The sequence below is a fragment of the Heterodontus francisci genome, chromosome 1 (genome assembly GCF_036365525.1).
Source record: "Heterodontus francisci isolate sHetFra1 chromosome 1, sHetFra1.hap1, whole genome shotgun sequence".
In the NCBI taxonomy this organism is placed as follows: Eukaryota; Metazoa; Chordata; class Chondrichthyes; order Heterodontiformes; family Heterodontidae; genus Heterodontus; species Heterodontus francisci.
The window spans coordinates 44,224,211-44,238,493 of NC_090371.1; positions in this window are offsets into that span (position 1 = coordinate 44,224,211).

Here is a 14,283-nt window from a genome sequence, read left to right on the forward strand (position 1 = left end):
TGTCTCTCTCTCTCGCCTTCTCCCAAGCCACTGGACCCACGGAAGACGCGTAAACCTTAAGAGAGAAAAGACTCCGACATCGAAACAAGTTGAAGCGTGAACTGGGCCCCAACGAACAGCGGGATTTACCGGCAACCATAGACTCCACATTGAACTTAAAGGACAGTAAATACCTAACAGTTATTTACAGATATTGCCTCAAACTGTTCCCCTTTGTTCTTTCTACTTTTTCTATCTCTATCTGCGTGTGTGTTTATCGCGTATGCATGCTAGCGTGGTCGCGTTGCATATTCATAGTCGTTAACTGGATTAGAGTTTAAGATTAATAAACTTCCACCTTTCTGGTTTAAATCTAAGGAAGCCTGTCTGAGTTCTTTGCCTTACAATTGGAGCAGTGAACAAGGATTCACTGAGGGGGAGCTAAAACACAGTGTTTCTAAAATTAAACCCTGTTACGGTTAAACCAGGCAAAGGTTAAGCGGAAACCCCCTAGACACCTTCTCACCTGGTCGTAACAAGACACACTGCTGTTATGTCAATTGAAACCTTGAAAATATCATTTTGGTCAAGGATGTACAATGTAGGACAAAAGGTTAGATAAATATTCTGAAGTTTTGCTTGATTTTCCCAGTTCCAGGCAAGTGGAAACTTTGGAAAATGCAAAACCTGTCGTCAATAAATGGGGCTGGCGGAGTCTACATCTAACAATGTCTGTGGAAGCAACATCCTTGACCTTTCCATATCCCGTGGTTTCCTATATTCTTATCATTTCTGACACAAAAACACACATTTCACTTTCATTGCTAGTTGAGATGTAGTTCAGCCCTTTTGCGTGAAGCTCCAATATACATTATTGGAAGGCAAGTTGTCCTCAAGACATAATTCGTTTGACAGGTGGCTAGCTGGCTTCAAACTGGTTAAATGCATTCCTATGCACAGTTATGGCTGTCTGACTGCAGGACTGTGAGTTGGCTGTGGGATAACTGGCAAGCTGCTGCTGATAGATGCCTGTTTGTTTCTGGCTGGCTTTGAGCTGGAAAGCTGCTGGTGGCAGATGTCTGCTTGTTGCTTGCTGGCAGGCTGATGGTGTTCTGAGTGCTCGTGGTAGCAGCCTGGTTACTCCTGCTGCATCTTTCTGTTTCCCAGTCTACTACCAATTGCTTGCTCTCCGCCCTTCAAGCTTTTGCTTTGCTGCTTCAATTTCTCTGGAAAAAAAAGAGAGAACTTGCATTTATATCAGGCTTTTCACAACCTTAGGATCTCCCAAGGAACTTTACAGCCAATGAAGTATTGTTTGAAGTGTAGTCACTGTTGTAATGTAAGAAACACGGCAGCCAATTTGTGCACAGCAAGCTCCCACAAACAGCAACAGGATAATGACCAGATAATCTGTTTTTGGTGTTGAGGGATAAATGTTGGCCACAACCCTCATCTCCTGCTCAGTCTGTGAGATTATAGTTCAAGTGCCTCTCTCTAAACTTAAGTGTTTTAATAAATAATCGTTTGGTTGTACAGAACTTGAATATTGCTGAAAATAGAGACATGTTGTCGAAGCTTTTCGTCTTGTACTCATCAGGGCAATCCACAAAAATACCAATGTAAGGGAAAACAAAAACTTTATACTGTATGAGAAGCGATTGCTGATTGATTGGCAAGTGGACTCTGATTGGTAGAGGTATTGCCTTGGAGAATGCACCAGTTTATGGTGACTGACAGTTAACTGCCAAGCTTTGTTTGAAATTTAAACCAGGCAGCTTGACTCTGGTCAAGGCATTGCCCTGAAGAATGAACCATTGTATGGCTGTCTCTTATTTTCTTTAGCTGAAACAGGTACAATGTTTGTACATGTTCTTTCTGTCTGCAAAGAACAGGGCCTTGTGTATTAATATATGTAGCTTCCAGTCTGTGAAAATGCGCCACACTGCGGGCCTTCTAGCAATCTTAAATTGGTTGCCAGCATAATTCTGAGCACACTGAGGATTATTTAGCAAACGTTGTCCAATCGCAGAATCACATCTAATGTTGGACACTATGCTTTGAGTTTTGCAAGCACGGGCCTGTACCTTGCCCGTTGCGAACTGCGGAAGGGACATGTTGTTTGATACGATCCGCCAGTCTTTTGGACGTACAGCCTCACTAGCATCACACTGGCATTGAAATTCATATATCACATTACTCATTTGTGTGATAGGCAGGATGTCTTTTGGCTTGATGGCAGCATCCTGTTAGTGGTGAATATCACACACGTTGCTACTATGTAGTAGCTAGCTTCACACGTTGCTCAAATTTTTGGGATACATTGCCCTTCCAGGATAATTTGAGGTAGACTGGGCACTTTTCAGGGCTGAAAAAGACGGCCTTAGGCCCGTTCATAAGTTTGCCCGATATACAGAGAGAAATGATCTGATCAGGGTAGCCATTATCATGCAGGGTGTCTTTGATTTGCCCTATTTCAGCATCAAGCTTCCATGGTGAGCAAATGGCTCGGGCCCTATTTACGAGGTTGTCGATAAAGCCAATCTTATAGCTCGTGGAACTGTAAGAATCCCAACGCATGTATTGACCAGTGAAGATAGGTTTGTGGCAGACCATGGTAGAGAACCTCTGAACAGATTTCTTAACTAGTACATCAAGGAAATTGGACCTGCTGCTCAACATGACCGGACAGCCTTGCTCGAAAGTAAGCGAAGAAAAACGCTTGCTGGACTTGTGTATGAGCAATGAGCTGCCGGGTGATATATATGACAGGGTTCGTCCTCATGGCTCGCTGCGTCCGCGTATGTATGGGCTGCCCAAGACGCACAATAGTGATGTCCCTCTATGTCCTATCTTATCCATGGCCGGTTCTGCACAACATGAATTTGCCAAATGGTTGGGCGAATTGTTACAACCAGTTTTGAGCAAGTTCTCCACATTCCCGAAGGATTCCTTCACATTTGTGAAGACCATATAGGACTTGAATATCGATAGCAATGCCGTGTCCATGTGCTCATTTGACACTGCAAGCCTATTCACCAATGTACCACTTAAGAAAGCCATAGATATTTGCACTGCAACACTATATCATGGCGAGCTAGACCCATCACCATTGCATGAATCAGTATTCACTGAACTTATGAAATCGGCAACTCGCGCAGTTGAGTTCAGTTTTAACACCATGTATGCCCAAATAGATGGTGTTGCCATGGGATCCCCTCTAGGCCCAGCTCTCGCAAACATCTTTGTTGGGTTCCATGAGAAACTTGTCTTTGGGGGAACGACACCTAACCTCCTACCTCTTGCATACTTCCGATATGTAGATGATACGTTTGCTATATTTAAATACGCAGCTACATGCAATAATTTCCTTACACGTCTTAATGTGCTCCATCCTGCATTCAAATTCACCTTTGAAATGGAACAGTCAAATGAGCTCCCTTTCCTAGACGTACTACTTACGAAATCTGTTAAGGGGTTCTCTACCACGGTCTACCGCAAACCTACCTTCACTGGTCAATACACGCGTTGGGATTTTTACAGTTCCAAACGCTATAAGATTGTCCTTATCGGCAACTTTGTAAATAGGGCCTGAGCCATTTGCTCACCATGCAAGCTTGATGCTGAAATAGGGCAAATCAAAGACATCCTACGTGGCAATGGCTACCCTAATCAGATCACGCAAACATATGAACGGGCCAAAGGCCGTCTTATTCGGCCCTGAAAAGTGCCCAGTCTACCTCAAATTACCCTAAAAGGGTAATGTACCCAAAAATTTGAACAGGTAAAGCTAGCTGTTTCACGCTGCTATTATGCAGCAGCAGCACACGTGGTGTTCGCCACTAAGAGGATGCTGCCATCAAGCCAAAAGACGTCCTGTCTATCACACAAATGAATAATGTGATATCTGAATTTCAATGCTAGTGTGATGCTAGGTATATGGGCAGTACATCCCAAAGACGGATCGTATCAAACAACATGTTCGCAATGGGCAAGGTACAGGCCATACCCAACCAGCCCATACTTGCAAAATTCAAAACACAGTGTCCAACATTAGATGTGATTCGTGAGTGAACAACATTTGCTAAATAATCCGCAGTATGCTAAGAATTACGCTGGCAACCAATTTAAGATTGTCAGTAGGGTTCACAGTGTGGCGCATTTACGTGTATGGGAGCTACATATATTAATACACAAGGCCCTGTTCTTTGCAGACAGAAAGAACATGTACAAACATTGCACCTGTTTCTGCTAACAAAATAAGTGACACCCATTCACTGGTTCATTCTTCAGGGCAATGCCTTGACCAATCAGAGTCAAGCTGCCTGGTTTAAATTTCAAACAAAGCTTGGCAGTTAACGGCCAGTCACCGTAAACTGGCACATTCTTGATGGCAATGCCTCTACCAATCAGAGTCCACTTGCCCACCAATCAGCACTCTCTTCTCATGCAGTATAAAGTTGTTGGTATTCTTGCGGATTGTCCTAATGAGTGCAAGACGAAAAGCTTCGACAACATTTCTCTATTTTCAGCAATACTTATGTGTTTTAAAAAATTCTACAAATAACTGCTGTTAAAATGAAAATTTATGAAGGCTACTTAATAATGCCCCTCAGAAGCTAGAAAGACCTGTCACGCTCGGCTGCAGAATGCTAAGTATTTGCCAGTCTGGTCATGTGCAACTTCTACTCAATAACAAAATGACCAATGCCTGAAAAGCAGGCTTTATTTCAACAGAAGTTCCTTTTCAAAACTCTTTTCTTAGAAAAGTAATTTGCTTGTGGTATTGGGAAGTGATGTACTGTGTTGTGATAAATCATATCCAGGATGAGTCTTTGAATAGAACACTGTAAATTTGTATTATATTTGTTGCCCTAATAGCATAGCGTACAAGGCTACGGGCCAAGTGCTGGAAACTGGGATTAGAATAGTTAGGTGCTTGATGGCTGGCACATACACGATGGGCCGAAGGGCCTGTTTCTGTGCTGTATAACTCTATAACTCTATGACTCTAATAAGTAAAATAATATCTTTCATTTTGCATGTAGCCTGCTTACTGTACCTTCACTTACATTAATTTCCTTAAGCTAGGAACATTGAAAAACAGTAGCTGCAGTAGAATTTATTAAGAACCCATGTGCTCCAAAACATGTCTATATGTGTTTCCTTTATCACTGGGAGATTTGGCTGGAACACGATCAGTTAAGATCTGGTTCTAATCATGCCAAGTCTTTTTTGCAAGTGATGTAATTTTTCCTTCTTTGGCCTCCTTATCTCGAGAGACAATGGGTAAGCGCCTGGAGGTGGTCAGTGGTTTGTGAAGCAGCGCCTGGAGTGGCTATAAAGGCCAATACTAGAGTGACAGACTCTTCCACAGGTGCTGCAGATAAAATTGGTTGGCGGGGCTGTTACACAGTTGGCTCTCCCCTTGCGCCTCTGTCTTTTTTCCTGCCAACTGCTAAGTCTCTTCGACTCGCCACACTTTAGCCCCGTCTTTATGGCTGCCCGCCAGCTCTGGCGAACGCTGGCAACTGACTCCCACGACTTGTGATCAATGTCACAGGACTTCATGTCGCGTTTGCAGACATAATTTTTACAGGTCAGATAAAAGAAGCATTGTGCACGTTTGTCCTACAATTTACGTCAAGTTTAATGTTTGTTTGAACGAAGGGAATGCATTTTCAAACATAGTAACAATGTGAAGGAACAGAAAGAAGGACAACGGACAGAACTCCTATCTTTCCTTACTGTGTTTTTAAGTCACTTCTACAGAATAAGAAAGCATGGACATGAAAGCATAACACCACTCAGTCTGTCAGGATGTATTGCATTCTGCTGTCTCTATGTATTTTTTAATTCTTTCATTGGATGTGGGCAACACTGCCATCCCTAATTCCCCTTGAACTGAGTGGCTACGGCATTTCAGAGGGCAGTTAAGAGTCAGCCACATTGCTGTGGGTCTGGGGTCACATGTAGGCCAGACCAGGTAAAGATAGCAGATTTCCTTCACTAAAGGGCATTAGCAAACCAGATGGGTTTTTATAACAATCGATGGCACCATGACTGAGACTAGCTTTCAATTCCAGATTAGAGTCATAGAGTCATAGAGTCGTACAGCATAGAAACAGGCCCTTCGGCCCACCACGTCTTAAGTGAATTTAAGTTCCTCCAGCTGCCATGGTGGGATTTGACCCTATGTCCACAGGACAAATTCGGGAGGCGGTGGTGTATTGGTAATGCCACTGGCCTAGTAACCCGGAGACCCAGGGTATTCCTCTGGGGACATGGGTTGGAATCCCACCACAGCAGAAGGTGGAATTTGAATACAATTAATTTTTAAAAATCTGGAATTTAAAAAAAGCTAGTCTAATGATGGCCATGAAACCATTGTCGATTGTCGTAAAAACCCATCTGGTTCACTAATGTCCTTTTGGGAAGGAAATCTGCTGTCCTTACCTGGTCTGGCCTACATGTGACTCCAGACCCACAGCAATGTAGTTGACTCTTAAATGCCTTCTGAAATGGCCTAGCAAACCACTAAGTTGTATCAAACCATGACAAAGTCAATAAGGAATGAAACCGGATGGATCACCTGGCATTGACCTCGGCACCGGAAACAAAAACGGCAAACCCAGCCCTGTCAACCCTGCAAAGTCCTCCTTACTGACATCTGGGGGCTTGTGCCAAAGTTGGGAGAGCTGTCCCACAGACTAGTCAAGCAACAGCCTGACATAGTCATACTCACAGACTCATATCTGACAATGTCCCAGACACTGCCATCACCATCCCCGGGTATGTTCTGTCCCACTGGCAGGACAGACCCAGCAGAGGTGGCGGCACAGTGGTATACAATCGGGAGGGAGTTGCCCTGGGAGTCCTCAATGTCGACTCTGCACACCATGAAGTCTCATGGCATCAGGTCAAACATGGGCAAGGAAACCTCCTGCTGATTACCATCTACCGCCCTCCCTCAGCTGATGAGTCAGTACTCCTCCATGTTGAACAGCACTTGGAGGAAGCACTGAAGATGGCAAGGGCACAGAATGGACTCTGGGTGGGGGACTTCAATGTCCATCACCAAGAATGGCTCGGTAGCACCACTACTGACCGAGCTGGCCGAGTCCTAAAGGACATAGCTGGTAGACTGGGTATGCGGCAGGTGGTGAGGGAACCTACAAGAGCGAAAAACATACTTGAGCTCGTCCTCACCAATCTGCCTGCCACAGATGCATCTGTCCATGACAGTATTGATAGGAGTGACCACTGCACAGTCCTTGTGGAGACCAAATCCCGTCTTAATATTGAGGATGCCCTCCATCATATTTTGTGATACTACCACCGTGCTAAATGGGATAGATTTCAAACAATTCTAGCAATGCAAAACTGGGCATCCATGAGGTGCTGTGGGCCATCAGCAGCATCAGAATTGTACTCAACCACAATCTGTAAACTCATGGCCTGCCATATCCCCCACTCTACTATTACCATCAAACTAGGGTATCAACCCTGTTTCAACGAAGAGTGCAGGAGGGCATGCCGGGAGCAGCACCATGCATACCTCAAAATGAGGTGTCAACCTGGTGAGACTATAACTCAGGACTACTTGCATGCCAAACAGCAGAAGCAGCGTGCAATAGACAGAGCTAAGCGAATCCAAAATCAATGGATCAGATTCAAGCTCTATAGTCCTGCCAACATCCAGTTGTGAATGGAGGAGGACGCTCCACAAATAACGCAATTCTCAATGATGGGGGAGCCCAGCATATCAGTTCAAATGATAAGGCTGAAGCATTTGCAACAATGGATGATCCATCTCAGCCTCCTCCTGAAGTCCCCAGCATCACAGATGCCAGTCTTCAGCCAATTCGATTCACTCCGCATGATATCAAGAAACAACTGAAGGCACTGGTTACTGAAAAGGCTATGGGCCCTGACAATATTCCGGCAATAGTACTGAAGACATGTGCTCCAGAACTAGCCGTGCCCATAGCCAAGCTGTTCCAGTACAGCTACAACACTGGCATCTAACTGACAATATGGAAAATTGCCCAGGTATGTCCTGTACACAAAAAGCAGGACAAATCCAACGCAGTGGATTACCGCCCCATCAGTCTACTCTCAATCATCAGTGAAGTGATAGAAGGTGTTGTCAACAGTGCCATCAAGCGGCACTTGCTTAGCAATAACCTGCTCAGTGGCGTTCAGTTTGGGTTCCACTAGGGCCACTCAGCTCCTGAACTCATTACAACCTTGGTTCAAACATGGACAAAAGAGCTGAACTCCAGAGGTGAGGTGAGGGTGACTGCCCTTGACATCAAGGCAACATTTGACCGAGTATGGCATCAAGGAGCCCTAGAAAAACTGAGCTCAATGGGAATCAGGGGAAGACTGTCCGCTGTTTGGAGTCGTACCTAGCGCAAAGGAAGATGGTTGTGGTTGTTGGAGGTCAGTCAACTGAGCTCCAGGACATCACTGCAGGAGTTCCTCAGAGTAGTGTCCTAGGCCCAACCATCTTCAGCTGCTTCATCAATGACCTTCCTTCAATCATAAGGTCAGAAATAGGGATGTTCGCTGATGATTGCACAATGTTCAGCACTATTCGTGACTCCTCAGATACTGAAGCAGTCCGTGTAGAAATGCAGCGAGACCTGGCCAATATCCAGGCTTGGGCTGATAAGTGGCAAGTAACATTCGTGCCACACAAGTGCCAGGCAATGACCATCTCCAACAAAAGTGGCGCAGTGGTTAGCACCGCAGCCTCACAGCTCCAGCGACCCGGGTTCAATTCTGGGTACTGCCTGTGTGGAGTTTGCAAGTTCTCCCTGTGTCTGCGTGGGTTTTCTCCGGGTGCTCCGGTTTCCTCCCACAAGCCAAAAGACTTGCAGGTTGGTAGGTAAATTGGCATTATAAATTGTCCCTAGTATAGGTAGGTGGTAGGGAAATATAGGGACAGGTGGGGATGTGGTAGGAATATAGGATTAGTATAAATGGGTGGTTGATAGTCGGCACAGACTCGGTGGGCCGAAGGGCCTGTTTCAGTGCTGTATCTCTTCTTCTTCTTCTTCTTTGGGCCTCCTTATCTCGAGAGACAATGGATGCGCGCCGGCGCATGCCTGGGCAAATTTATCTCTAAACTAAACTAAACTAAACTAAACCATCTCCCCTTGACCTTCAATGGCATTATGATCACTGAATCCCACTATCAGCATCCTCAGGGTCACCATTGACCAGAAACTGAACTGGAGTAGCCATATAAATACCGTGGCTACCAGAGCGGGTCAGATGCTAGGAATCCTGCGGTGAGTAACTCACCTCCTGACTCCCCAATGCCTGTCCACCATCAACAAGGCACAAATCAGGAGTGTGATGGAATACTCTCCACTTGCCTGGATGGGTGCAGCTTCAGCAACGCCCAAGAAGCTCGACACCATTCAGGACAAATCAGCCCACTTGATTAGTGCCCCATCCACTAACTTTCACGCCCTTCACCGCTGACACACAGTGGCAGCAGTGTGTACCATCTACAAGATGCACTGCAGCAACTCACAAAGGCTCCTTCGAGAGCACCTTCCAAACCCACGACCTCTACCACCTCGAAGGACAAGGGCAGCAGTTGCATGGGAACACCACCACCTGCAATTCTCCCTCCAAGCCACACACCATCCTGACTTGGAACTATATCACCGTTCCTTTACTGTCACTGGTCCAAAATCCTGAAACTCTCTTCCTAACACCCCTCTGGGTGTACCTATCCCACATGGACTGCAGCAGTTCAAGAAGGCAATTCACCACCAACTTCTCAAGGGCAGTAAGGGATGGGCAATAAATGCTGGCCAAGTCAGCGATACCCATATCTCATGACTGAAAAAAAAAGCCTGGGCCTCTAGATTACTGATGCACTACGCCACCGTCTCTCCTAAGAAAGGCTGTGCAAAAGCTTCTCCACACCTCCAAAGGTAATATTTTTAAAACTTGTTCTCAGGATGTGGGTGATGCTGGCAAGATTGCATTGATTCCCATCATTAAGTAAACCAAGCAAAACTCCAGAATATTTACTTTTAACTTGATGACCTATGTTAATCTCATATCCCACACATCCCTGTCAGCCACGAACTGCAGTCAGCATTGCTTTAGGAATGAGCCAGAGTGGCAAAATGAGTTTTCCGTATGGGAAATAGTCCACAAATAAAACTCAGTGAAATTCCTAACTAATCCCTAAATTACTCTAGCAAAGTTCTAGGATGTTCTGGGACGTCAGGGTCCCCTCCCAACACCTTTCGCCGCCATTTTACGAGGCCTCCTGCCTCCCAGTCAGTCTCCAGAGGGCTGGTAAAATTCAGACCAGTATTTAATCATCTATCGTGTGTGTGTGTGTGTGTGTGTGTGTGTGTCTGTCAGTGTGTGTCTGTGTGTGTGTATGTGTCTGTATGTGTGTGTGTGAGTGACTGTGTGTCTATGTGTGTGTGTGTGTGTGTGTCTGTCAGTGTGTGTCTGTGTGTGTGTATGTGTCTGTATGTGTGTGTGTGTGACTGTGTGTCTATGTGTGTGTGTGTGTGACTGTGTGTGTGTGACTGTGTGTGTTTGTGTCTGTATGTGTGTCTGTCTGTCTGTCGGTGTGTGACTGTGTGTGTGTGTGTGAGTGTCTGTCTGTCTGTCTGTGTCATAGTCATAGAGTTATACAGCACAGAAACAGGCCCTTTGGCCCATCATATCCGTGCCGGCCATCAAGCACTTATCTATTCTAATGCCATTTTCCAGCACTTGGCCCATAGCCTCGTATGTTATGGCATTTCAAGTGCTCATCTAAATAATTCTTAAATGTTGTGAGGGTTCCTGCCTCCAACACCCCTTAAGGCAGTGTGTTCCAGATTCCAACCACCCTCTGGGTGAAAATGTTTTTCCTCAAATCCCCTCTAAAACTCCTGCCCCTTACCTTAAATCTATGCCCCCTGGTTATTGACACTTCCGCTAAGGGAAAAAGTCTCTTCCTATCTACCCTATTTATGCCGCTCATAATTTTGTATCCCTCAATCAGGTCCCCCCTCAGCCTTATCTGCTCGAAGGAAAACAACCCTCGCCTATCCAGTGTCTCTTCATAGCTGAAATGCTACAGCCCAGGTAACATCCTGGTGAATCTCCTCTGCACCCTCTCCAGTGCATTCATATCCTTCCTATAGTGTGGCGACCAGAACTGCGCACAGTATTACAACTGTGGCCGAACTAGAGTTTTATACAGCTCCGTCATAACCTCCCTGCTCTTATATTCTATGCCTCAGCTAATAAAGGCAAGTATCCCATATGCCTTCCTAACCACCTTATCTATCTGTGCTGCTGCTTTCAGTGATCTATGGACAAGGACAGCAAGGTCCCTCTGACCCTTTGTACTTCCTGGGGTCCTACCATCCATTGTATATTCCCTTGCCTTGTTAGTCCTCCCAAAATGCATCACCTCACACTTCTCAGGATTAAATTCCATTTGCCTCTGCTGTGCCCATCTTACCAGCCCATCTATATCGTTCTATAATCTAAGGCTTTCCTCCTCACTATCTACGACACCACCAATTTTCATGTCATCTGCGAACTTACTGATCATACCTCCTATATTCACGTCTAAATCATTAATGTACACTACAAACAGCAAGGGCCCCAGCACCAATCCCTGCGGTACACCACTGGTCACAGGCTTCCAATTGCAAAAACAACCCTTGACCATCACCCTCTGCCTCCTGCCACTAAGCCAATTTTGGATCCATTTGCCTGTTGTCCTGGATCCCATGGGCTCTTACCTTCTTAACCAATCTCCCATGCGGGACCTTATCAAAAGCATTACTGACGTCCATGTAGACTACATCAGCTGCTTTACCCTCATCTACACATCTAGTCACCTCCTCGAAAAATTCAATCAAGTTTGTTAGACATGATCGCCCCCTGACAAAGCCATGCTGACTATTCATGATTAATCCCTAACCCTCCAAGTGGCGATTGATCCTATCCCTCAGAATTCCCTTGCCTCACACAACAGCCTGGGATACATCTCGTCTGGGCCTGGGGATTTATCTCACTGTCTGTGTGTGTGTGTGTGCGTGTGTGTGTGTGCGTGACTGTGTGTGTGTCTGTGTGTCTGTGTCTGTGTGTGTGTGTGTGTGTGGCTGTGTGTGTGTGTGCGTGACTGTGTGTGTGTCTGTGTGTCTGTGTCTCTGTGTGTGTGTGTGTGTGTGTGTGTGTCTCTGTGTGTGTGTGACTGCGTATGTGTGTGAGACTTTCTATCTGTGTGAAAGTGCATGTAAAGGACAAAAGCAGCTGTATGACAAGTATCTCTAAGGTGGAAGATAGCGATGCTTTAAGCTTCATTGGAGCCTGACTGCTGACTCACTGTCAGAGGGATGAGATAATTATGATCTTTGGCAGGCTCCTCTTAACTGCAGTCTCTTCGACTCAAATTTTCACTACTTTCCCAGAGTTGTATATCCTGTTTCAGAACCTCTCAAATCACTCACTGATTTTTTTTTTCTGCTGCTGCGAGGAGCTGCCTTCTCTGCATTTATATTTCAAGTGAAAGATACAGAACTATTCTCTTTACCGTGCCTGTATTCTGCCTCAGCCTTTTATCTTTCCAAAGCTCTGATTTTGCCAATTATGTTCTTCACATTACTTAATGGAGTGGGTCTCCTCCAAATTTTATTTTAAAAGCTACAACTTGTCTCCTTTTCAAGGGTGAAGGCTGTGATCTCAGTCTGAGCCGATAGGCACCCTCCAACACACCAGTATGTCTCTTCTCGTTAGATGTACCATTCCTGCCCTAATTGACTCCTATGCCACAGGGGCTCAGGAGCTCCTGATACAAGAAATCCCGACTCCCTGTCCTACACCACTGGCTTTGTAAGGAGTGGGTAGCAACTCTATCCATTACAAAGCCACCTGGAATTCCCCATTGTTTCGGTAGATCCCTATATCCAGGCCCCAACCTTTTTTTTGGCATTGCCTTTGCATTATTATTGGATAAATGATGGTAGTGTGGCTCATGTCTGTGACAACAGAAATAGAAAAGGGTAAGTTAAAAACAGAAGGAAAGAAAATAATGAGAGAACGAGCATACGTCAAGAAAAATAAGAAAAAGACGACAAGCAAGCAAGCGAGACAGTTATATAGCATTAAGGATGCCACATTGGTTCTATTTTAACAGCTATACAAGCAGGAGATGAAGACTTCCACTGTTTGCTCACACATTGTTAAATTGGGAAGTCAGGTTCCATTCATGTGCTTAAACTCATGTGAGGACTGACTGTCACTGCTGCCTCACCAACTGTGAGATATTTAATAGGAGCAAAGTACCACAGATGCTGGAAATCTGAAATAAAAACAGAAAATGCTGGGAACACTCAGCAGGTCAGACAGCATCAGAAACAGAGTTAACTTTGACCCTTTGTCAGAACTGGGAGTGCTTAGAGTTGTAACATTTTTTAAGGCAGGGAAAGAGAGGGAGGGAAGGAAAGAGCAAAAGGGAAGGTTTGTAATATGGCGGAAGGCAGGAGAGATTAAATGGCAAAAGGAGATGATAATGGGGCATGTAAAGAAATAAAAGATGTGGCCAGAGGAGGTGCAGATAAAATGGAATCATCATCAACAGCTGTCGCCCAAAAATGAAAGCAGAGGTTACAGTCTGAAATTGTTCAAATCAATGCTGAGTCTGGAGGGCTGTAAAATGCTTAAATGAAAGATGAGGTGCCGTTCTTCAAACTTACATTGAGCTTTTGGAACAGCAGAGGAGGCGAAGGACAGAGAGATCAGCGTGGAAGCAAGGCGCAGAATTAAAACGTCAGGTGACTAGAAGCTAAGGGTAATGCTTGCGGACTAAACAGAGGTGCTCCGCAGAGGAGGGTCACCCAATCTGCGTTGGGTCTCCCAGTGTAGAGGAGGCTACATCTTGAGTACACTAAATTGAAAGAAGTACAAGTAAATCGCTGTTTCACCTGGAAAGAATATTTGGCGGAGGATGATCCATTGAATATAGAGGCTGGTGGGGTGGAAGGTGAGGACAGGAGGAATCCTATTGTGGTTTTGGGAGGGAGGGGAAGGGGTGAGAGCAGAAGTGCGGGAAATGGAACGGACATGGTTGAGGACCCTGTCAACCACCAAGTGAGATATTTAACGTTGATAACATGGTACAGCAGCTTACCTGAGTTTGAATATTTAAATATTTACACCAATTATTTTTGTGTGGGGGTAGGGGGTGTTCTCCCCTGCTGTAAGTTCAGTGGAGGATCCGTGGAACAGCAACCCGCACCCACCCACCAACCAGGGGTGTAA